The following is a 25,556-nucleotide window of genomic DNA, read 5'->3' as shown; positions in this document are numbered from 1 at the left end:
ATTATGCCCTAGAAGCAGAAACATTCAGATATGGAAATGGAATTTGATTAGATGCTCAATCCTACTACTCTATTTATTTTTTTAGGTACAACTTACAAATTGTGCTACCCAATCATGAGTCCTTCCAGTTAAAAAATGTTTCCCTAGGTCAAAAAACTAGCATACATTCTAGTCTTAAAGGTGAAAGAAACACAAAGAACATTTAAAAAACTAGTAGGCAGTACCCCCAAATAAACACACACACGCACACACACGTGCACATGCACACACACGCATGCACACACATATACTGAGAGCAAGAGAGAGAGAGAGAGGGAGAGAGGGGGAGGGGGAGGGGAAGGGGGGAGGGGGAGGGGGAGGGGGAGAGGGAGAGGGAGAGGGGGAGGGGGAGGGGGAGGGGGAGGGGGAGGGGGAGAGGGAGGGGGAGAGGGAGGAGAGTTCCAGATAAATATGTCAAGGAATCCAGCTGAGGTAAGGCTCACTGTCCCAATATGTCATATAGAAGCTGAGGGAATATTGAAAATAAGTCATTGAGTTTGTCTAAAAGGTCATCATAAGTTATGATAGCCAAGAGTTGTTGAGCATCTGCCACATGACTGAAATCAGACTGCACATGACCTAGAAGATTTTACTGTCAACTACTCCACTTATGAAGGAACTGAAGCACAAGGAAATAGTTTCCCCCAGATCCACAGCAGAGTAACTGTCTGGAATCAGGGCACAGGATCCTAACTACTGTGTGGCATCACCCTGTTGTCTGAGAATTAGATCCGTATGTATGTTAGGGACTGGATTCTGAAGGAGGGGAGCCACTGACTGATGGCTGAAAGGGATGCTGCAGTTAAGCTTTGGGTTAGGGATTTTTTATCTTCAAATATTGTGATATTTGTTTGGATATTGTGGCAGCTTGAATAAAAATATCTCCCATAGGCCCACAGGGAGTGGCACGATCAGGAGGCGTGGCCTTGGTGAGGAAGTGTGTCTTAGTTTCTTCCTGCTGCCTGCTGATTGGATGTAGAACTCTCAGCTCCTCTAGCACCATGTCTGCTTGCACACTGCCATGCTTCCTGCCACAATGATAATGGCCTAAATCGCTGAAACTGTAAGCCAGATCAATTAAATGTTTTCCTTTATAAGAGTAGCCACGGTCAGTGTCTCTTCAGAGCAATACAACTCCTTGACAGCTATATTTAAAAATAGTAGAAATGGCAGAGAAAGAGAGACAGAGACAGACACAGAGACACAGAGAAAAACAGACAGAGAGACAGAGACAGACAGAAAGAAACAGACAGAGACACAGAAAAAGACCGACAGAGAGACACAGAAAAAGACAGAACGACAGAGACACAGATAGAGAGACAGAGAATACAAAGGAACACAAAGTGTTAGACAGAATGTTCTTAGTACCAGTTATGGCTGGACAGAGCACAGAGGGACTGCTGATGGGTGAAAGAGAGACAGGGCAGCTCCCTTGAGGGTATCCTTGGGGCAGCATCTAGAGGAAGGTGGTAGCTATTCTGTGAAGATACAGGTGAAACAGAAGGGCGACCTGAACAGTCAGTTAAGTGCCTAGGAATGGAGATGACGTTGGGACAGAGTGCTCTGCTCTGCAGGTGCAGTAGGTAACCCTGAGAGACGGACGGGCTTCCTGGAAGCCAGGCTGCTGCAGGTGCTCTTTGAGCCTGACTGTGGTAGGTACATCTTACTATGGTCTGTGGGAGAAGGGAGCTTGGGGCAGCAGGATGGCATCCTAGAACCCAGAGGTAGTTCCCCATGACCTACACTGGATGGATTCCTTAAGAGGGTAGCAGCAGCAGCAGCATGTGTGTGTGTGTGTGTGTGTGTGTGTGTGTGTGTGTGTGTGTGTGTGTATGTAGTGTGTGGCCAGGATTGCTGGCTAGGCTACACAGTTGTGTTGTGAGTGAGTGCTGGTATCAGGGATGGGAAGAAGGGAAAGAGAAAAATCACCTGGCCAAGGCAGGCTTAGTGCTGGGAGAGGCTTGGTGCTAGGTGTGAAAGAGGAGAGGAAAGAAGGCCAGCAGCAAAGGTAGGGCCCAGAGGACAGATAGGACAGACAGACTGCAAGGTGTCCAGGTCCAGAGAGCAGATGGTCCAGACTGTGAGGTTTCCAGTTGCTTGCTGTGGCCAAAAGAAGGAAAGAGGAACTGAGCAGGGTGGAGAGGCTGCAGGAGAAAAAGAAGGATCAGTTTCTCCCTCCCTCCCTCCCTCCCTCCCTCCCTCCCTCCCTCCCTCCCTCCCTCCCTCCCTCCCTCCCTCCTCTCTCTCTCCTAGTTAGAAGACGAAGTGGGTACACCAAGCTGACTGAGACCCATCATATAACTTCCTTGTATCTAGCATAGAACACTCAAGGAACAGAGCCCTCAATTCCAGCCACATTACTTCTAAACCCATTTCAGGGACATAGAAATCAGACTTGAAGAGGTTATGAAAGTTGCTCAAGGTCCCGTGCTATGTATATGGGAAGCGAGGACTCCTCAGTTCTGCAGTAAAGCCCAACAGACAGTGATGGGGAAGGGTACCGCTCAGAAGGGCGAGGTAAATGGGCTGAGGTTTCTGTGTGGTTCTGATCTATTCCCCCCCCCCCACCACCTTTTGAAGACCAAGGGAACAATAAGGAAGAATGGCCCTGAAGGGTTTGTGGACTCAAGGGTGGAGAAGTTCAAAGGCAGGCACTTGGCAGAGGGAAGTGGGGGCCGTATGTAGCCATGATTTCCAGCTGAGTGCAGAGCTGGCCTTTGATCGCTGTGAGGCATTGTAGCTACAGATGACGAGTTTGTACATACAACAGGGCGGGCTAACTCTACTCTTTGCTTCTCTTTCTTCTCTGGGTGTGTACTGGGGAACCCTGCAATTTAAGTCTGACCTTCCTGTGGTGCTACAGGGAGGACTTGTCAACACCCTGCCTTTGTCTCTCCCATCCAGAGAAAATCCACACAACCGAATGGTGTCTGGAGATGAGGATGGACTGCTCAGCTCCCTAGAGGGTTGTGTTAGAGAATAGTACCCAACAAATATAGACCATACAGCACATAGGAAAAACGGGGCCACCAATAGCCAGTGAGCCCCACAGAACTTGGATTTGGTGTGTGCAGGAGGTAGTTCCTACAGCGGAAACAGCAACTAGACACACGGCTGCCCAGACAGGGAGAGGGTGAGTGGCAGGTGAGTGTTTGTGACGTCAGCATGCTTCACGGAGGGGAGGCTTGGGCACATGTCAGGGTGTCTGCTGGGAAGAACAGTGGAAACTCAGAAGCCTCGTCCCCAGCTTGCCTTGGAAGATCGTGATATGCATCAAGCTCCATTCTGGGAAACTTCTCGAAATAACCAGCATCATCTGGCTGTGCTGTGGAGACAGCACACAGGAGGAAAGTTTATCTCTGATTTCCGCCAACGCTGTTTAGCCTTCATTCCTGACAGCTACTATCACCACTGCCCCACACCTCCTCCAGACTGTCTGGGGCTGGGCCACGTGAGAGGCTGGATCCTCTTCATCCCAGAAGCTCCACAGCTACCCAGGTGGCCTCAATTCCCTCCCTGTCTGGACGGTCTCGAAAGAGGCAGCAGACATACAAGTGACATTCTCAAAGCCCAACACCTCATTCTTCCTGCAGGTGCCTTTGGATGGCCACCCTCTCCTATGGTGGAGTGGTCACATAGGTGGGAGAGTGGGGAGGATCCTGTGTGTGGGCTGTAGGTTCCTGGGGTCTGCTGCAGAATGGCCAATGATATAGTATCCTCAGATGCATGGAAAAAAACATTTGACTTCATTCCCAGTGGGGAACCAACTGGAGGTGCCCAAAGGTAACTTTCCAGTCAACTTGGTGAATGACAAATACTACACAGCACATTCTTGGGCAGGGAGGTGGGAAACAGGTCATTTCACACATCCCTGTCAGGGATGCAAGCTCATGCCAGCTCCCTGGTGGGCTAATTCGCACTATCTAAAAATAGTGTTATGTGTGTTTTCTCAATGTGCCAGGAATTCCACCTCTAGAAATTTATCTCCAAAATTAAGAAAATGGGCTGCCAGGATAGTTCAGAGGGTAAAGCTATTTACTGTTATGCCTGGCAACCTGAGTGTGATTCCAGGAAGGTGTGCAGTGGAAGGAGAGAACTGATCCCATCCATACATGCGTGCACTCGTGCACACACACACACACACACACACACACACACACACACACCATACACACACACACACACACACCACACACACACACCATACACACACACACACCACACACACACACCATACACACACACACACCATACACACACACACCATACACACACACACCATACACACACACACACACCACACACACACACACACACACCCTACACACATACACACACACACACACACACACACACACCACCCCCCCACACATATGCACACACACCACACACACACATACACAGACACACCCCCCCACACACATACCATACACACACACCACACACACACACACAGAGACACACACCACACACACACAGACACACACCATACACACACACACACACACACACCACGCACACACACACACAGAGACACACACCACACACACACAGACACACACCATACACACACACACACACACACACCACGCACACTGCACTAGATACAGCAGACAGACATGAGATGTGAAAACAAACAAATGGAAAAGAAAAAAATAAAAACACCCATGCACAAAGCAATCCTTTGAGTATTGATTCTAAGTGAAAAATATGGAGGTGAACTTGGTGCCTTAGCATTAGATCAGTCAGTCAGAAACATACACACAGGGCTGCCTGTACAGCCGTAATAGCCAGCAAGCGACATTTGTGTCTGATAGAAAGGGAAAAGCAGTGTGTTTTGTTTAGAGAAGAAGAAGGAGAAGAAGAGTAGGAGGAGGAGGAGGAAGAGGAGGAAGAGGAGGAGGAGGAGGAGGAGAAGGTGAAAGTTGTGTCTTGCAGCTATCTTTTGATAAATAAAGGGAATGCATACATGTAATGTTCATTTCTACACAAGAAAAACAAAACAAAACAAAAGCCTAAAGCTGGATGTGGAGGCTCTCCTAACTGTAATCCGGCACCTGAAAGGGTGAGGCAGAAGGATTGTGAGTTTGAAGCCAGTTTGAGCTATGCAACAAGATCTTGTATAAAAGAACAGGGAGGGGGAAAAAACCCAACTAAGTAAAGCTAAAGGAGAAAGTAACGAAATATAGTGTAGAAGTGAATTAGTTAATCTGCTTTGGTTCCCAGTGGGTCATGTGTGTGCTGCACCCACCCAAGAGCTCTGGATTCATGAATGAAAGACACACCAGCTAATTCTGTTATGCCTTGACCTTCTCAATGGCTGGGCACTTCTAAACTTCCCTTGGGCTGGCACATACTCCCCTCTGGTATTCCTGAGTTAACATCTTTTAAAATCTATATTTCATCTCTGCTACCCCAGACCCAACCAGAGGGATGGCCCTTAGGGCCACTTTCTCTGAATCTTACATGTCAGCAGGCCTTTAAATCTGTTCTTACTCCATTATGGTGATTATGTCTGTTCTTCCTCCTTGGTCCCTTGTCCTTGCAATCTAAAAGTCCCATCTGTCTCCTTGCCTAGCCATTGACTGTATGGCAATTCTTTATTACCAATCAGAGCCAGCTGGGGGCAGGGACCCTTAGCATCTGGAAGCACAGCTTTTGGGAGCCAAATTAAGACCAAGCATTAGAACTAATCCCCAACAATATGGTGGTAATGGCTGATGGCCGGAAATACAGTGTAAAGGACTCGGGTGTGAAAGAGGATGGAAGGAATATGTGCCCAGAGGCGACACTCTCCTAACTATACGTTGTCATGTAGCTTTGACATTTAGAGCAATGCTTCAAAATTAAATTTCCAAAATTAAATTACATAAAGTCAGAGTCAAAACCCTCAAATGGATAACAAAAAGTGAATCTCAATTTTCTAATTTATTGTTGTTTGTTTAACTTTACTAGTGTTTATGGGTCTGTGTGTGTCTGTGTGCATGTGTGTGTGTGTGTGTGTGTGTGTGTGTGTGTGTGTTTATGCCATGTATGCACACATGCACGCACAATACGTGTATGGTGGCCAGAAGACAACTCTGGGCGATGGTTCTCTCCTTCCACCCTTAGGTGGCTTTCTGGGATGGAAACTAAGGCTCATGTAGTAGTCTAGGCTGGCCTTAAACTTGTTATATAGCCAAGGTTGGCCTTAAACTACTGATCTTGCTTGAGCCTCCCGAGTACTAGAATTACAAGTGTGGACTGTAGTTAGATATAGTTTCTAACTGTGGAGTTAGTGCTCCTTGGGGGATATTGCTAACTTCTGGCTGGTGCTGGGACACATTCCTGTGATGCAGGTAACAAGTTGCTCAAGGAAGGATGAGAGGTCACAAATCACAGGGGCCAGACTGAAGGAGTCCCCACTGGCAATGTCAAGGACAGTTTGAGCACTAGAGCCAATCAAACATTAAAGTCCATTTCACAATAGACGGCACCACAGAATAAAGTGAAAACCCACAAAGTCGTTTTGGATTGATGCACGGGTGTGAAGGGAGTGAGCCTTTCACAGAGGTTGAAATTGTCTCAGGCAAGAATCATTATCAATGGGCAAAAACTAGTGAGTGCTAAGAAACAGGATACCATATGATGAAAAAGTAACTTCCCAGAAGATACACATTAACATCAGATGGGAAATACAGAGAAACCTGGCAAACCTTGACTAAGTAGCCAGTGCTCATACAACTAGTTGTTGGACAGGTAGATATCATACACCTTCTCAGCAGCAGGAACCCAGAAAACAGAGCCTCATCCTGGAATCTTGAGAAAATATTAATTAAACCACAATTGAGGGTGTTGTCTAAGGTAGTCTGCTCTGAATCCCACACTCAAGAGGCTGAAGGATTGAGTTGGAGGCCAGTTGGTGCTATATGTCGGTGTGACATGATAAGACCATGACTCAAGACAAGACAAGACAAGACAAGACAAGACAAGACAAGACAAGACAAGACAAGACAAAGCAAGAACTCCCAAACCCCACAAAGACTGGGGAACTGTCCGTCTTAAAATAGACTAAAGACACCATAATGCCCCCAGTGGCCCTAGGTAAGACCCTAGACTAAGGGCGTTCTCCCTTTGCCTAGAACAGCAGTGGGTGACTGGTGGCCTTTGAATGGGGCTTGTTGTTTAGATGGTAGTGCTGTGTCTATACACTTCCTGGTCTGAATGCGGCCCTTGCCTATAAAAGACAGAATCCTTGATTTTATGAAGTATTCACTGACTGTACTGGGGGGTGGTACATAATCTCTGAGGTTTTTATCTGTGGGGACAGACCATAGCTAGACTGGTAGGTAGATAGAGCTAAGGATGGTGAGGAAGACAAAGGTAATAAGACAGCGTGGATGGATGGTAAAGGCTGTACAAGAATTCTTTTTGCTCTCTTTGTGACTTTTCCCTATGCCCGAAATTGTTTCAAAATAAAAGGATTTTAACAAATTCAAACACAAATTACCCCATCTATGTAGGTAGCCATTCCTTCTCTGTGGTTTTGTTCAACCTATTTGGTTTCTTCAAGTCAAATGGTTCAAAAGCATTAGATGGAAAATTTTAGAAATAATTCACAATTTTAAGTAAATTGGCCTGAAAGCCATAATAATGATCTGCCTGCAATATGTGCTCAGGATGCCTTTCTTCTCGAAGAAGATGGCAATTAACACAGAGACCCACAAGTAGAGAGCAAGCAGAGAAAAGAAGACATTGGAGTGCTCTGCCCCAAGTGGGATGGCATCCCTCTTTACTGCTCAGAGAGAGGAGGGTGAAAGACTGCAAGAGACAGCAGTGGTGGAAGACTTCAAGGAAACAGAATTTCCTAGACATAACAGAGCAGACGCACACATGAACCCACAGAGATGTTCAAGACCTGCACCAACTTGAGCCAGATGACATCCCAGCACAGAGTAGGGGAAGTGGGCACAAAGTTACGCTTCGTCTATTCACAACTGGTAGCTTTGGGATGGGGAACATCCGTTCTCTTCAGTGGACTGACAATGGGGAGGTAGGTATATCGTAGGGCAGGCTCCATTGTATTTGGCCAACACAATCAGATGTCATTTTTTGTTTTTTGTTTTGGTAGGTATTTTGTTTGTATGTTTGTTTGTTTTTTTAAGAGAGAGAAAGAACACAAAGTTGAATGGTTAGGGCCATATAGGGTAGGATCTGGTAGGAGCCGGGCAAGCAGAAACATGATCAAAATCTATAGTACAAAAGTACAAAGACTAACAGAAACATTAATAAGTTGGGACTGAGGAGATGGCTCATAAGAACTGTGTTTGGATCGCCAGAGCTCATGTAAAAAAGTTCGGAATGGCATGCACGCTTATAACCCCAGGGCTTAGGGGAAGAGAGACACCATCCTAGTCAAAATGGAGAGCTTCAGATTCAGTGAGAGAATCTGTCTCAATAAATAACGTGGAAAGCAATAGAGAAAAATGTCATAATCTCTGGAGCCTACCTGCCCCCTCATGGGCATGCACTCACTGATAGCTCCTGCCAACTTCTTCACTGCCCCCCCACCCTCGCCCCGCGCGTGCGCACACGCGTTCTGCTGCGGAGGCTACAGGTTCTAGGTGCCCCAAGGCCTTACATGACTGCTTTCTTCTCCTCCTGATGCATGGCTGTAAAAAGCTTTCTCTTTTCCTGCATTTCCTTTCTTCTTGGGACCCAGAAGTCTCATCTTTATCCTTTGCCCAGCAATCGGCTTCCTCCCCCTACAGTATATAGGGTTCAGTACAACCCACAGCTTTTAGGAAGCTGTCTACGAACGTTTCTTCCCGATGGGCTGTGTTATGGAAACAGCATCTGAACCTGTTGGTGTCCGTTACTGGTGAGAGGAAATGTGCAGTTCTTCCATGGGCATAGCTAGTGTGACAACGGGCTTCATAGGCTCTGGCTTCCCTCTGCAGCTCTGATCTGTAGGGCAGGGTGGTGACTTGCTTCTCTCCCTTGGCACTCCAGAGTTTCTTCAGAGGGCCCCACTTCTGCGGCTGCGGTCTACTTCTAACCTCATTTGTCAGGAGATGAGATCTCAGCGGCTGACTTCAGTCCGCCTGAATTAATCATTTACAGATTCTTCTCTTCCTGAGTTGTGGGGATGCTGGAGCTCTACCTTGTCACCAACAGCAAACATGACAGGCTAACCATTTGCTGACCCGGAAGTAAAAGGATCTCAAAACCCTAACAGAGAAAGAATCCTGGAGTTTCCCCTTGGGCTTCTGCAACTGTAGCGATGTCATGCCCTTCAAGACAACGCATCAGAGACATTCCGGAATTGTCTTGAAATGCCCATTTTCTTTTTCTTTTTTTCTTTTGAAATTATTTTAATTGAGCCCATTTTCTTCTCATCCTGTTTCACTTCTGGGTCTTCAGATGTTGTCCCTGATTGAATCCTTCGTGGGTTCCCCCGGTGAAGCCCCGCCCAACATCTCCAAGGAACAACAATCTTAAAAGATACAGGTAGCAGGCTCATCTCTTTACAGTTCAAACTTATTTGCTTTGTAGCCCATCAGACCTTGACCTTGTGATTATTCTGTCTTGGGCTTTTAAGCTGCCGGGGTAGGATCACAGGTGCACCATGTCAACTCTTCTCTCTCTTTTTTTTTTTTTTTTTTTTTTTTTTTATGCTATGTAACCCTGACTCTCGGGAACGTGGTATGTAGATGAGGCTGGCTTCAAATTCGTACGAATCCTCTTGCCTCTGCTTCCAGAACGCTAAGAGTACAGTATGTCAGGCTTTTCTTCCACTTTTAAAAGTTTTTCATTAACCTCTTAAATGAGTTATTGGTCCTGCTTTTGGTACATTTCTGTCCGAGGTTCAATTGAAGGAGTCGGGCTCAAGTTTTCCCATTTCCGCAGGAGCTGGAACCTGGGGCCCAATCCTGCTGTTCTTACGGTATCACGGCTGCTTCTCCCCTTCCAGAGCCTACCCGGTATACCTCTCTGGGCTTGATTAGTCTTGTCTTCGGTAATCTTCCCATTGGAAAATTCCTTCCCAGAAAGCACAGGAAATTCCTGTTTTTCTCAGTCCCAAAGTCCAAGAAAAAAAATCAGTTGAGAAGAGTTGAGAAAACAGGAAAAAGATTTGCTCTGTTTCTTCAAGAGTTAAAAGATCACTTGTGGGCTGGCGAGATGGCTCAGCGGGTAAGAGCACTGACTGCTCTCCCAGAGGTCCTGAGTTCAAATCCCAGCAACCACATGATGGCTCACAACCACCCAGCATGAGATCTGACACCCTCTTCTGGTGCATCTGAAGATAGCAACGGTGTACTTAAATATAATAATAAATAATTCTTAAAAAAAAATAGTTCACTTGTGTAAAGATACATTGAAGTTTTGAAGGAAATCCGTGTGTAGAGTGGCACCTGGGAGCAGGAAACAGATACACTCCAAAATTAAGGTCGATATTTTCAGAATCCAGGACAGGAGCAACTAGGATGGCTGCTGTCAGCTGATCTCCTTATGTCTATGCATCATTCCCATGATGTAAATGTGTGCAGTCGGTCATCTGCCCCCCTCCCCACCAGAGTGACTCTTGCAAAGAAAATTCTCAGTAGGGCTTAGGCAGAGAAAATTTCCACATTTGAGTTTACAGTGTTTCATAGAAAACCACACAAATTCTTATGAATGATGTTCCCAAAAGTAACAGATTTTTGAAAGCAAACTACATGCTCAAATTGGAATTTTCCACCTGTCATTCATTCTGCTTGGAGCTATTGACTTCTCAAACAAATCTGAATACTACATTATTTAAACACACACAGCAATGTTTGTGGACATTTCCCAGATTTTTAAATGCTATAAACTACAGTTTTGTGAAGTTACTAATTTTAACATTGTATTTTTTGAGACAAGGTCTTGCTGTGTATCCAAGGCTGGCCTTGAACTCTCAGCCCTCCTGTCTCAGCTGCCCGAGTGTTGAAATCACAGGTATGAGTTACCGTGTCCAGCATAAATTTAATATCTGTGATGTAATAAACAGCGTATTCAGTTCCGCATAAGTGACTGTCATAATTACCATTAGAAATGCTTAAGGAGTAACTGATGACGTCAGGAGCTTTCAGAGCCCTGACAGTTCACTCCAGCATCATTCAGAACCTGGCAGGAAAGCCACCCTTGACCTTGAGGAAACCTACAGCCCGACTCCCTGATTTATTATTCTGGGTTCTTCATTCACTTAACAAATCAAAAGAGATCAGGAGAGAGGAGGAGGAGGAAGAGGAGGGGAGGAGGAGGGGAGGAGGAGAGATTCAAGGAGGTGGAAAATGGCATGACAGGGAGTGGAAGAGAAGGGAGAACTAACTAGGTGAGAAAGGAGCCAGCTGCAAAAGGGGGGTGGGGACCCTCAGAGGACAGAGACAGAAGAGGAGACACAACAAGAATGAAGTATAGTGACACACATGTCTGAAAAAGCCACAATGAAACCCAGTCTTTGTATGCTAACCTGAAGTTAATTTAGAGCAAGCATAAAAAAATATTGTGTTTTTTTTATACTTTTTTGGGTGTGTATGTGTATAAGTGAGATGTGTGTGTTTATGTTCATATCGGTGTGTGTAGGCATATGTGCACATGTGTGTGTGCGTGTGCGTGTGCGTGTGTGTGTGTGTGTGTGTGTGTGTGTGTGAGAGAGAGAGAGAGAGAGAGAGAGAGAGAGAAGGCTCAAGGTTGGCACTGGGTGTCTTCCTTCATTGCTTTTCACCTTATATACTGAGGCAGCATCTCTTACTTGAAGCCGGAATGCACAGATATGACTAGCATAGCTCGTCAGGCTTGCTTCAGGAATCTCCTGCAGGTCTTCCTAAGTGCTGGGATTACCAGCATTTACTTGGTGTTGGGGATGCGAACTCTGGTCCTCACACTTGTATGTCAATCACTCTACTCAATGAACCATCTATGCAGTCCCCCTCCTTTTAAAAAACAAGCTTTTTTAGTGCTTTTGGAAAATGTTTAACACTCTTCTTGTCAGGGTAAATAGGCTGTGGCTGGTGGGTCTGGGTGTCTCACACCCTGCAACAGGGTATGGTGGCTCTTGCTGATTTAAGCAGTTCTAAACATGGGGACTGTCTCTAGAGCAAAGCCTAGAAATTTCTTAATCTTTAGAACCTTCACACCAAGCAGGGGGCCTTTGCTAAAGATGGAGTGGAGTGGAGTGGAGTACCACAGACACACCAGCTACCCATGTATAGGAGTGGGTCTAGGAATCCACTTTGACACTGGCAACAAAACATAGCCCCCAAACACTCCAGTGTCAGAGTGAGTCTTTGGGATCCAATTCTGCCTACACCCCATGCCTGCCTTCTTGCCTCCCCTCCCTTCCAGAATGCATCCTCCAGAGGACCAGAGCACCAGGTAGGTGCAGGTTTATCTCACCATTGGTAACACTGGCTGTTGCAGATGTCACATCCAGACAAAGGTACACTGTCAGTGTCACAGGCTGGGACACACACAGGACAGGTGCTATGGTATGGACCAAGCACAGGGCAGGAATTCCTGGAGAGTGCAGGTGAACTGAAAGTGTCACGGGCTATGATAGGCACACGGCAGGCATCACAGGCTGGGACAGGAGCCCAGGAAGTGTCACTGCTGGCATTCATACAGCAGAAGATGTCGAAGCTGTTGGTAACTGTTCCATGGTGTTGCAGACACAGGGCTGGTATCACAGACTGCCACAGGTACAGAGCAGATGTCAGGATGGGGCTGGTGCAGGATAGTGCCGCAGGCTGTGGCAGGGGGACAGAGCAGGTATCTCAGTCTAAAAGAGGTATGGAGCAGCTGTCACAGGCTATTGCAGTTATAGGTCAGGTATTACAGGCTGGCAAGGTTCAGGGCACAAGCTGGTATAGGCACATAGCAGGTGTCACAGGCTTGGGTAGGTGCAGGTTAGAGTCATAGGCTGGCACAGAAATAGAGCAAGTGTCACAAGCTGATGCAGGCACAGGACAAATGTCTCAGATTGGCATAGGTATAGACCAGGTGTCCCTGGCTGGTGCAAACTCAGGGAAGGTGTCAGGCTGTGCAGCACAGGGCAGATGCAGCAGGCTGGTGCAGGGCGGTACAGGCACTGATCCTGTGTCCCTCGCTAGTGTAAACACTAGTCACATGTCCCTGCCTGCTGCTTGTCCCAGGCAGCTGGTCCTGAGTTGGGGATACAGAAGCTGTTGATCCATGTGCGCCTCTCTTCTTAGCTCTGCCTTCCTAATCTCATCTCTCTCGCACAGTCAGGGGCAGAGACTCCCTCAGGGCCAGAGAAGAGGGTGGTATTCTGGCCATTCGCTAGGCTATTGCTCTGAGGATGGGGGACTGGCAGGTCTAGCCTGAAGAAGGTCACTTTGCTCCTGAGCTGTCTGGTATGGCATAGGCAACAGAAGAAGTTAGCAGAGAGGGACAAAGAAACAGTGGCTTCAAGACCACGCTGACCAGTATCAAGCTGGCGTGGGATGGAGAACAGAAGTGTGGGTGACTACAGGTGGAGCCATGTGGGACCCAATGGTGCCAGGGAGAGTCTGTGTGTCTGGAAACAGCAGAATGCCTGTACCAGTTAGCATTGCAGTAGGATCCTTCAGTCCTGAGACACCTTGAGGAAGCTCTGGCAGTGGCTGGGACCTGTTCATGGTACAAATGTCTGCAGCCAAGCTTGGCTGTTGGGACAGGGTCAGCTGTGAAAGAGCCAGGGAAGAGGCTGTTGTCCTTGCTGGTCACCACTCTTCCCCTGACAGAGAGCTTCGATGGCTCTATCAGTGTGCCCGTGGTTTTCTTGGCTTCTGTCCATCCCCAGATGTCAGGGAGGGCCTGCGTACACAGGATTAGCTCCACTCCTGAGGAGCAGGTGTTGCTGAACACAGGTCAGTGGGATAATCAGATCAGACGGACTCCACATCTGCATCTGTCAGGATGGAGCAATGTGTGTGTGTGTGTGTGGTGGGTGGGTTTGCATCCAGGGCATCGTCTCCAGCGAGCCACAAGTGTGGGCCCTCATCTTGAGACAATTTAGTGAAGAAAACAGGCCTCCCTTCAGCCCTCTGTGAACAGGGAGGGGTCCTGAATGCCCTGTATGAGAAACATCCCTAAACAGCGAAGGCCTCTTGTCCACTTACCTGCACCAGTGTGAACTCTGAGGCCAAGGGAGGAGAGGAGAGAGTTGGGGGATGGGAAAGGGAGAAGTGCGACTGGGTTCTATCCAGAGCCTGTGAGGGAAGCAGTTTGGACAAAGCTACCCATCATCTACTGCTCTCTGAGTGAGACTCTGTGGCCACCACAGCAGACCTCTTGGTGTCTTGATTTCCCTCAAACATCGTGTTTATGAATAGAGGAGTTTGGAGAGAGGAAAACAAACTCCCATCCATCTGGGGAAGCTTCCATCCAAAAGTCAAGGTAAGACGTTCTTATGAGAAGAGCAGGGGCTCCTGAAGAGGGTGCCAGCCTCTCACTGGGCTTCTTCGAGCAGCCCAACCCTTCCCTGACAACAGTGTGGTCCAATGTGCAGGCAACTGCTCTGAAACCCAGCTCACCATGGCACTGGCCCAGGACGGCCTGGCAAGTTGCTCAGTGCAGAGACTCTGGACAAACACAGCCGGCTGAAGTCCTAGCCAGCACCCTGGCCTGTCTCCTTTCCATCCTCCTGTCCTTTTGGCTCCGGACAGGATCAAAGGTCCCCACTCTTTTTGGCTGGAGGCCTCAGAAGGAGATGTTTGCAAGAGCCTTTTCATAGTGGTTACTGGAACCTGAAAACCTGGCTGTGAACATTTCTGCCAAGCCAGCTGTTGGCACCAGAGCTGCAGCAAGAATCTGCTTCTACCTCTGGCCTCTTTCGAGTAGAGTGTGGAAAGCCTCCATTGTGTGGTTTCTTTCCCTCAAACAAGCTGAGCAGGCGAGGGTGGGGAGACAGAGAAGTAAGGACAGAGGCACACAGAGAGACAGAGTCAGACACACAGAGAGAGACTGAGAGAAGGAGAAGGGACGGAGAGAGAATTTCCCAGATTTTAGAAAGAAACCTTTGGAGAACGAGGCGTTCACATCCAGTGTTACTTCATCAGGGGTTTTAGTCTGTTCACATGCTCCGGGGTTGGGATTACGGACAGGACCTAGCTGGATTTGCAGGTCACCTCTAAAGCTATAGCTGCGGAAAAGATGGGTTAAAAGACAGAGAAAGCTCAGTTAGACTCATGAGTCAGAGAAAACTAAGGACCAAGACAAATACACTGCCCACAGGTGTGGCTCTGGTGACAGGGAGGGGGGGGTCAGGGAGGCTGGGTGTTGTCCTTCCTGTCTGGACCTTGTAAATACAGTCTTTCTTTGGAGGTCCTCTGACTCCTTGTGAGAGGTGGGTGGATGGCATGCCTCCTCAGACATGCTAGGCAAGGGTTGCTCCCTTGAGTCACATCCCAGGCCAGCAGACACTGTCTCTCCTCCTGCAGCAGGGTCCAGAGAGAAGAGGAAAAGGACCACTTACTGTCACCTGAGACTTCACAGTTGCTGGAGACATGGCCTAGATACACCAAGGCTACACAAAGGCAGCCCTGCTTCCTTCTGAAGTTTATGCCTTCCTTTCCCACCTCCAGTGCTAATTCCTCCCTCCCTCCCTCCCTCCCTCCCTCCCTCCCTCCCTCCCTCCCTCCCTCCCTCCCTCCCTCCCTTCCTCCCTCCCTCCCTTCTTTCCTTTCTACCTTTCCACCTTCCCTTCCCCTCCCCTCCTCTCTTCCTTTCCCTCCCCTTCCTCCCCTTCCTTTCTTCCTTTCCCCCTTCCCTTCCCCTCCCTTCCCTTCCTTTCCTTCCCCTCCCCTCCTCTCTTTCCCTCCCCTCCCCTCTCTTCCTCTCCCCTTTCTCTGTCTCTTCCTCCTGCCTCCCTCCCCCCTCTCTTATCTCACTCTTGCCAGAGCAGAGTTGAATGATGGTGTTGATCCTCAGGAATCAGGGATGGAGCTGGAAGTGTGTGAGAAGACTTCCAAACACAGCAGGAGTTGGGTGGAACTGAATAAGGACAGATAGACAGACACTTCCTGGTCTAGAGGCACAGGACTGTTGAAGCCTCAGTGTTCCCACCGTGCCTTCTCTAGAAGCTGGAAAAGGGAGGAACGACGAAGTGAACTCTTCCTTAGAGTTTTCTGAAAGGAAGTCTTTGGATTTAGTTTAGAGGGACCCATTTTAGGCTTCTGAGCCTCCCAACTTCAAGACGATATCAGTAAATTTAGCTGTAAAGTAAGATACTTGTCTCAGGCCACTATCTGAGGGAATTTGTAACACCAGCAATAGAAAAGCAATCCAGGGTGGTTGTGTTGTTTCTGGAGACAGAGGTTTTGCTATAGCTGAGGTTGGCCTTGAACTCATGGCGATCCTCTTGCCTCAACTAGGCTTCAAAGCCAGCATCTGCTGCTCCCTCTCTGCACATCTATATGTGAGAGCTGTATCAGGTCTTGGGGGAAGACAGAGCTGAGTCAGAACAAATCTTGAACTCTGGCTTTCCAAGGAGCTGGAGAACGGGCAGAGAGGTTTAAGAGCAAGCACAGCTTCCAGAGTCTGCCTCCTGTTCCTAAAGCTTGCCAGGTTCCTCTCCGGTTCCACCGCTCTGACACCATTCGGCCTCCTCCTTCCGTCTTCTAAACCTCCATGTGATCCCACAGGGACCATCTGGGCTATTCGTTATCATCTCCTGTCTTCAGCGTAGTCGCAGTTCTAATTTTATTTCCCCTATAACCTAGATTAAGATGAGGACATCTTTGATATTCAGCTCACTGTAGCATCTAGCGATTTCCCTTTAGGATTCTGCTTATTCAAGCATTGCGTTCAAGTCTCTATTGAGCTCCTGCTGTGTCTGTCATGTGCTCACTGGAAAGAAGTAAAAAAACACACGCTGGCAAGCAAGCAAGAGCAACAGCAGTGCCATGTGACAGCAATGTAATATGGGGGACAGAGGGGACTGTGAGGCACAGACAAGGAAGGTCAAACTGAGACCGTAGAAACATGACACCTGACTCCAGTATGGCGGCTTCCCAAAAGCTTTGAGAGTGTCTTGGAAACCCTCAAAGGTGATGTCACTGCAAGGTGGTCCCTTTAAGAGCTGGCCTATCAGGAAGTCTTTGGGTCTCTGGAGACATGCCTCCATGGACAGTGTAGGACCCTTAGCTCCCCTCCCCCTCTTTTCTGCTTCCTTGCTACTTCCTGGATTCCGAAGAGCTGAGTGGTCTGGCTCCGCCATGAACTCCTGCGTGATACAGTTGATCACAGACTAGAAATTCTAAAACACTGAGCCCAGTTATACCTTTTCTGTCTATCACTCAAATTACCCGAGGTATTTGTTATAATATCAGAAAGCCAACACGCGTGACTTCCTCCCTTCTAGGGCCTCTAAGTGTTGGGCTTTTTCCTAATGGATGTGTGTGTGCTTGTTCTCTATGCTCACTGGCGCCTCCCACTGACTAAGGCTGATTTGAGGTCCTCAAAGGTGACTTTGCAGCATCAATTCCCAAATCACATCAGGGTCTGGCCTTGATTACCTCCCTGCTTTAGGCTTCTTTTCCCCAGAGCTATCTTCATTAAAGTCCTAATTAGGACAGCACCAACGAGCTGGAAAGGCCCTTCTGTGAAGCAATCGCTTGTCTCAGCAGATTCTTGGCTGCTTTGAAGGCAGCGGCGGAAGTGGTTATGAAGCAGCTGTGGCATGGTGACAGAAGGGAGGGTTTGCATCCAAAGATCCTCTGTGACCCCAACCTCTGCCACTTCAACCGACCTTGGGGAAGTTAGTACAATTCTCTGAGTCTTGATTGTAATTATGAAAGGGGGCGCTGTAGCCATCACTATGAGCTATAACCAAGTTTTAGGCTTTTTTAATCTTGCCCATATAACAGTCTGACACGACTGTGGCAGATGAGGTAGCTCTGCTAATCTATGCTCTTCCTTCCCACCGTGACTCTGAGACTCAGGATCCCTCCTTCTCGGTTCCCCAGAATCCCTCGCACTTAGCTAAAAACGAGAGAAAAGATTGAGATTTTTCTAGTTTTATGACTCAGGCCAGAATGTGGCCTGCAATTCACTTGGCAGAATTTAGGAACATGCTTCATCTAATTAGGAGTAAGGGTATTTGGGAAATGTAGTCCAGCTCTGTGTCTAAGAGGGAAAGGAAATGGTCTGTGGAACTGTGAAGTTGTGAGGATAAACCTGTTTCTGGAATTAGAAGAGATAAGTAGGTGCCAGTGCTCAGACAGGCCTGGAATGACACATCAGTGGTGTGTGTGTGTGTGTGGGGGTGGTGGTGGTGGTGTGTGTGGTGTGTGTGGTGTGTGTGTCAGTGGTGTGTGTCTGTGTGTTTGTGTGTGATGTGTTCCTGTGTGTTTGTGTGTGTGTGTTATGTGTGGTATATTTGTGTTTGTGTGTGTCAGTGGTGTGTGTGTTTCAGTGTGGTGTGTATGTGTGTGTGGTGTATTTGTGTTTGTGTGTGTCTGTGGTGTGTAGTATGTATGTGTGTGTGTGTTTGTTTGTCTGACACTGTCTAGAGAATCGTACACTCTGAGGAAGGAAATGTAAATTGAAGGCTGTGGGTGTAGGCTTCCTCCATGTTTTCTTTTAGAGCATGTGTGTTGAGGAAAAATAGCAAAAAATAGACCATTATGATCCATAACAAACACTCCACAAGAAAACATAATCCAGTAGCCCTGGGCACTCCTCAGAGAGAGCTCTCTGTCTGTCACAGGGATCCTGAGCTGGCCCTGTAGAGCCCATGTTCCTTTTTATCTGTTTGCACTGCAGTCTTGACTACTAATTGCTTCCCTACCCCCCAGCACCGACTCCCGCACATGCTAATTCCTCTCATTGAGGATTATAAAGGGAGCCAAATCAACAGTGATAAAGGGTATGGGGTGGATTAGACCAGACAAGATAATTCAGAGGAATAAATAGGGCACCATAGGCCAGCTGAAGGAGAACTAAATGCAATCTGACCAAGAGAAAAATCTACACAGATTCAAATGAGTATGCAAATAAGCTGAACAGAAAAAGGGACACTTTGCCTGCCTCAAGAGTGAGGGTCCTTCTGTGCCACCCCCTTGCACAGTCCCTCCCTCCCTTAACCCGAATGATGGAATCATAAGCAGGAACCAATGGAGGACACTCCCTCTCCCTTCCTGCCTGATTCAGGTTGCTGCTTCTGATCGTATTTAAATTTGGATTTCTTTTTCTTTTTAAAAGGACATAATAAGTATATTATGTCTTCTCCCTTTCACCAGCTCAGTCCTTACCTTGGAAAAAGCAGCGAGAAGGAACAATTAACTGATGTGAGCTGCTTTTAGTGTGTCCTGAGGGACACATCCGTCTCTGTTACATGGCCAGCTGTTGAGAGTCACAGCAGGCTTTCTGAGGAGCTCTGAGATTGTGGGGAGGGGCTGGCGGGGAGGGTTCTCAAGGTGCCTCAGAAGTACATCCCACTCTGAGGATATTCATGAATGGGGTTATCAGGAGAGAGCCCCTTACACACACACACACACACACACACACACACACACACAAAACATTAGGGCTCAAGGAAAGATGCAGAAGTGAGAAATGAGAGCCCTTTGAAAGGACATTCAGGACATGCTAGTTTGAAATAATGAACTATGGCTTCGGGTTCTGAGCTTTTAAGTTGCTAGGAGTTATTTCTGCTCTGCCCAGTAAGGGAAGCCACAAGAGTCCTTTGATGTGAGTGCTAACTTGGACATGAAGAGGTGGATAGGAAGGAAGGAAGGACGGAGGCTGGGGCTTGGCTTGGGTGATAGAAGAAATGCATAGTGGGGGTGGGGTGGGGTGGGGTGGGGTGCGCTTGCTTGGGAGAAGTGGAAGAAAAGGTGAGGCTGGTGAGGACAGAAACTCAGAAGTTGGTACCCTGGTACTAGACTCACTCAGGTCTGAGTTTCAGCAGAAAGAGGTGCAGAGATCCCTGTGTAAAAACTGCCACTGTTGGGATGAGGGGGAATCTTGGCTTTGACTAACTGTGCTTTCCCATACGGAAAATTCCCAACAGAAATCTCACACGAAGGAGTTGCAAGGCATTACTGTTAGAAACCTGAGGCTTGAATTCTGACTGTCCGGGGGGGACCTGGAGGAACTTCACTGTGCCCCTGCCCCCAAGCCTGGAAACTAGTGAAGATTAGGGGAAACTGTATGGGCCTGGCACATTATCATACATAACTGATATGAAAGTTATATCTGGTTTGGTTAGGGAGTAGACTGGAGAGGTGGGAAGGCTTCCCAAAGGGGACAGTAGAGTCCTTGTGCAAACAAAACGTTTGTCACTGGGTTTCACTTTAGCCTCACCACTGAAAAAAAATCAGACTGGACACAAAGAGAGCAGTGTCACTGAAGGTGGGCGGAACTTATTCCAGAGATTGTCAGTCATCGAAGGTGGGTGGGGCTTATTCTACAACAGAGCTGAGCACACTGTCATGGGTGAGGGCGGGCAGAGGCAAAGGGATCAGGGAACCCCTCTACATTTGAGCCCCCACCCCCACACTGTTTTTGTAGTCTCTAGAACAAGCAGCTTTAGCCGAAGGGCTTTGTGTTCAGGTGACTGACAGGCCTATCTGGACATGTGAAGTGATGGTACGTAAAGATGTAAAGTCCTTCTGTCTGTCCATGCCCCCTCCCACATCCCCCCCCCTTCCACCTCTCCCCACTTGCCAGTAATCCTGTAAGATTTAGTTAGGAGTTCTAGATACTAATGACCTGGGCTCTTCAGGTTGTCATGTCTCCATCCAGGACCAGGGATCTGGCCCTTGGCCCATTCCTTTGACCAGTACTTCAAGTCACATGACTCCAGGATTTACAGGCTGTTGATTATGAGGGTGGGGTCCAGGCTGGGTCCCTCAAGCCTGCTAGGATTTAACTGGCAACCTAGCAGTGTAAAGAGCTGGGCTCTGGTCATTGTGCGGTCACAAGTTTCAGTCCCCTGGGTAGTTTGAATATGACTTTTGGGACTCAGATACCAGTTAGAGAATTTTTGGAGAGTGTGGATGGAGATAACTCTGCAGGTAAAATTCTTGCCACATAAGCCAGGCAGACTAAATTCAGTCCCTTGAACCCATGTAAAGATGGAAGGAGTGAACTGAGATTACAAAGTTGTTTTCTGACTTCTGCACGTGTGTGTGCATGTGTATCAACAGTGTGTGTGTGTGTGTGTGTGTGTGTGTGTGTGTGTGTGTGTGTGTGTGTGTGTGGTGGGTACTGATTTGTATGGGCAGATGCCAGAGGAGCATACCCAGTGTCCAGCTCCATTGCTCTCTACGTTAGTCTCCTTAGAGAGTCTCTCACTGAACCTGGAGCAAGGCTGGCAGCCAGCAAACTCCAACGATCCTCTTGTCTCCTACTTCCCACCAGCACCAGAGAATTAAAGGTACACTCGAAACCACACCTGACTTTTTACATTATTTCTGGAGATTTGAACTCAAGTCCTCATGCTTGCATGACAAACGCTCTTCCCTGCTGGGTCACCTCCCTAGTTCTGCTGTGTGTGCACGTGCACATGTGTGCGTGCATGCCTGTATGTGTACTTGCTTACACATGTGTATAAGGGTGCACATGTACATGTAGATACATGTCCACATGAGTATTTGTGCATGTGATGATGAAAGGACAGCTTCAAGTTTTGATCCTCTCGTGTGAACCCCCTCGTTTTTGGAGGCAATTTCTCTCATTGGTGTGAAGCTAGATCAGTAGGCTAGATTGTCTAGCCAACAAATCCCAGGGATGTCTTGGCTTCATCTCCCCAGGGCTGAGATTACCATTAGATACCTCCACATCCAACTTGGTTATTATTATTATTATTATTATTATTATTATTATTGATGTGGATTCTGGGAATGGAACTCAGGTCTTCAAGCTTGCAAGTGCCTTATCAGCTGAGCTAGCACCTCTGCCTGCTCAGGTTCTATTTTAAAAGGCTTACCATCCCATCAGGCTGATCTGCTGTATGGAGTTCTCCAGGGAGGCCCGGAAGCAAACTTGAGGGGAATTCCCCAAGAAAGGGCAGCATCTAGGAGACATTCCAGACCCCTAGGTGGGGGAGGCTGTTTCCTCTCAAGGGTTGGAGATCCCTAGAGTAACCCAGGAGCCAGGAAACTTCCAGAAAGAGAAGGGGAGGTTGAGAAGAGGCGATGAGTAGGAGAGCAATGGCTGAGCACCCCCCCCCCCCCCCCCCCCCGCCCAGCACTGGGGATGATGGAGCCAGGGAGAGTGAAGGCGAGGAAGCCTCTGAGAGACTGCTCAGCCCTAGGAAAGTCAAGCTACGAAGTCTGACGAGCATATGAGTTGAAGATGTAAAGTAATGACGAGGGTAAATAACATTTGTGCAGCTAATTATCATTCATTTATTCAGTAAATTCTGTGGGCCTGATAAATGCCAGGCAGGCTTCGGTGCTGAAGACGGATACGCCAGTGAACAAAGCAGAGAAGAATTCCTCTCCCCAGTGGAGCTTACAGCTAAGCAGAAAAGAGATTTTAAAAAATAATTCTGTGTGTGTAAGTTCGTATTTGTGAGCACAGATGCACACATGCCACTCCAAGCATGTGGGGGCAGAGGGCAACCTGGGGCATCCGTCCCCGCCTCCTACCTTACTTGAGACAGTGCTTCTCCGATGCGTCTATGGGGAGGGCTGGCCCTTGAGCTTCCACCTCACAGCAGGAGTGCTGGGATTATAAATGCCTGCTATTGAACCTACTTTTTTGTTTTTTAACATGAGTTGTGAGGATTCTAACTCAGGTCCTTTTGCTAGGACAGTGAGTGTATTGCCCACAGAGCCATCCCCCAGCACAGAGAAAGAATAGCTATAATGAATGTATTTATGAAGAGGTAGGTACCTACATCTGGGTCACACCTTAGACTGTATTCAAAAGTTGATTCTACGTGGACCAGAATCTAAGTGTAAGAGCCATTATGGAAGTCTTAGGAACATCGAGCCTGATGGTTCACACTGATAATTGCTTGGCTCAGGGGGGGAGAGGCAGAAGGATCACAGGTTCAAAGCTAGCCTGGGCTGCACAGTGAGGTTCTGGCTTAAAAAGGCAACTGACAACAAAGAAAGCAAAACCCTTAGAAGAACACACAGGCTTTGTCCATCGGGCTTGGCAATGGACTCACAGCTATGACACTAGAAGCCCCAATAGAAGATGAAAAACTAGAGAGAGCCATTTGCCTACATCAAGGGGAAAGCATTCATGCTTCTTACGTGTTACCAAGAAAGTGGAAAGCCACATCATTTTTTTTCTGTAAATCTAGAATTGCTATAAAAGTATATTAATTAAAAAGACCTTCTACAACATATAAAAAATTCTGCAAATTACATATCTGATTTGGGCTTGAAGAGATAGTGATCTTTCTGCTTTTCCCCTTTTTCTTAGAGAGCTTTCATAGGAAACTTTTTATAACTTAGAAATGAATGCTAAATTCACTTTTCAAAGTGTCCCCTTTTCTACCAGGAGCTTCAACTAGCAGGCTGAAGGTTAGAGTCATGCAGTTCCTGCTGAGATAGAACAAAGGCCACACTTCTTAATCCTCTCCTGCTGTTAGGCCACAGGTGCTAACCCTCAGAATTAGCAAGAAACTTTCTAGGGCTTTTTAGAAGTTATCATCATCATTCAGTATAGGTAGAGAGCTAGAACATCCAGAGACCATCAGTCTTTAAAGTCACACCAGAGGCCTACTCCATGTCTCAGTTCAACCCATTCCAGGCTGGGAGGCTCCCAGCAAGTTCCTAAAAAGTCATGTGGTGGCTTACCACCTAACCCAGCAATTCTAGTCTTAGGTGTGACGCCAGTGAGAAATGAAAACATGTCCTCAGAGGAGTATGCATGTGAACACTGCATGATACAATGCAAACAGTTATTCACAATGGCAAACTGTGCAAACAACTTCATTTCCCATCAAGGGGTGAGTGGATACACAAAAAGAGATGGAATATTTTTTTTGGTTCATCAAGAGGAATGAAGTTCTGAAACACATTACAGAATCAGTGCATCTTGAGGGAAACCAGTTATAATGTTATCGTATTAATGCGTCCTCCCAGTGAGAAATAACTCCAAAAACTTAGAGATTAACAAAGGATAAGCAACACACTTTTAAGTTAGGGTTTCATGGCTGTGAAAAGACACCATAACCATGGCAACTCTTATAAAGGAAAACATTTAATTGGGGCTGGCTTACAGTTTTAGAGGTTTAGTCCATTATCATCATGGTGGAAGAGTGGTGGCACAGAGAGGAAGCTGAGAGTTCTACATCTGGATATGTAAGCAGCAGGAAGAGACAGTGACACACTGGCAAGCCTGGAGCGGCTGAGACCTCAAAGCCTACCCCCTAGTGATACACCTCCTCCAACAAAGCCACACCTCCTAATAGTGCCATTCCCTATGGGCCTAGGGGGACGGTTTCTTTCAAAGCACCACAGCACACATTTGGTTCTGGTTAATGCACAAAAATGAACCAGCTTTCCTTTTTGACTGTGTAAAAACTTTGTCACAATGTTGGGCAGTAAAACCATGCCAGGAAGCTTGGTAAGGTAGAGCAGGTTGAGACCGGGAGACTTGGGCACATACCTGAGGCTTAGGTGACTCTCCATTCCTAGCCAGATTCCTGGCATGGAACACGTGCCAACACTCCTCACATAAGGAAACGGGACCTGTGACCATGCAGGCCCAGAACAGAGTTCACCATGCTAGTGAAGTACCTAGAGGACCAGAGGGCTTAGCCAATAAGCTTCCCTTCTCAGACATTGCTCCCTGCAAAAGGTATTTAATCTCAGGTCCACCCTGAGAATTGAGTACGGTACAGTATGCATCCATTTTCCACCATGAACAGCCAATAAACATTTTAGAACTACGGACTGTCTCTTTCATCAGGATCTGTCATGGAGAGCCACAGAAAAGGCATTGGACTACAGAGCCACAGCTTAATTCTCCTGTAGAAGGCCTCTCTGTACTCCCAGCCACACAAGCTAAGGACAATCACTGCTGGGACAAGACAGGGAACTCCCCTTCCCCCAGGCCCCAGGCTAGATGCTGTCTCCAGCCCTCAGGCCCCCCAACTCTGTTCTTGGCTCTTCCACAACTCCCAATGGCACCTGGATATCCAAGAATCAGAGAAACCACTTGGCCCCAGGCTTGTCATTGGCCCTGGGACTCCCAACCAGCCAATAACACCTCGGGTAACAACACACTGTACAGAGCAGAAGTCCCATAAGACTATGATGGAGCTGAGACGGCCTTGTTGCTAGATGCTTGCTGTCAGGCTGGACCATGATGCATTACTCACGTGTCCATAGGGATACTGGTGTGAAACCTCCTGAGCTCGTAACAGTGCGAGAGCAAAGTACGGCCTGCTGTGCCTAGGGCACAATACATGATGATGCTAAATGATCACGTGACTGGGTCTTTTTAGACGTAATTTGTTATTGAGTCTTTGTGAACTTCATATCATGCACCCCAATTCAACTCATTTCCCAGTCCTTCCATGTCCAACCTCTACCCTTGTAAAC

The 25,556-nt window shown here is 47.5% G+C and overlaps 1 long non-coding RNA gene across 6 annotated transcripts; it reads right to left on the bottom strand.

Moving 5' to 3' along the window:
* Positions 1–1,316: 1,316 nt before the first annotated feature.
* Gm20190 lies at positions 1,317–25,556 on the bottom strand. 6 transcript variants are annotated; one of them, XR_003956519.1, is made up of 3 exons: positions 15,933–17,267; positions 8,660–15,476; positions 1,317–2,183 (listed from the first exon to the last, which is right to left on the bottom strand). It is a non-coding gene; the product is annotated as a predicted gene, 20190 (long non-coding RNA). The 6 variants fall into 6 exon arrangements; XR_003956520.1 differs by lacking the exon at positions 1,317–2,183 and adding an exon at positions 2,313–3,364; XR_378045.2 differs by lacking the exon at positions 1,317–2,183 and adding an exon at positions 2,313–3,364 and having other exon boundaries at positions 12,439–15,476.

This window comes from Mus musculus, chromosome 6, assembly GCF_000001635.26.
Source record: "Mus musculus strain C57BL/6J chromosome 6, GRCm38.p6 C57BL/6J".
NCBI lineage: Eukaryota > Metazoa > Chordata > Mammalia > Rodentia > Muridae > Mus > Mus musculus.
The sequence above is the reverse complement of the archived record's forward strand: the minus strand, read 5'-3'. Positions and strand labels throughout refer to the sequence as shown.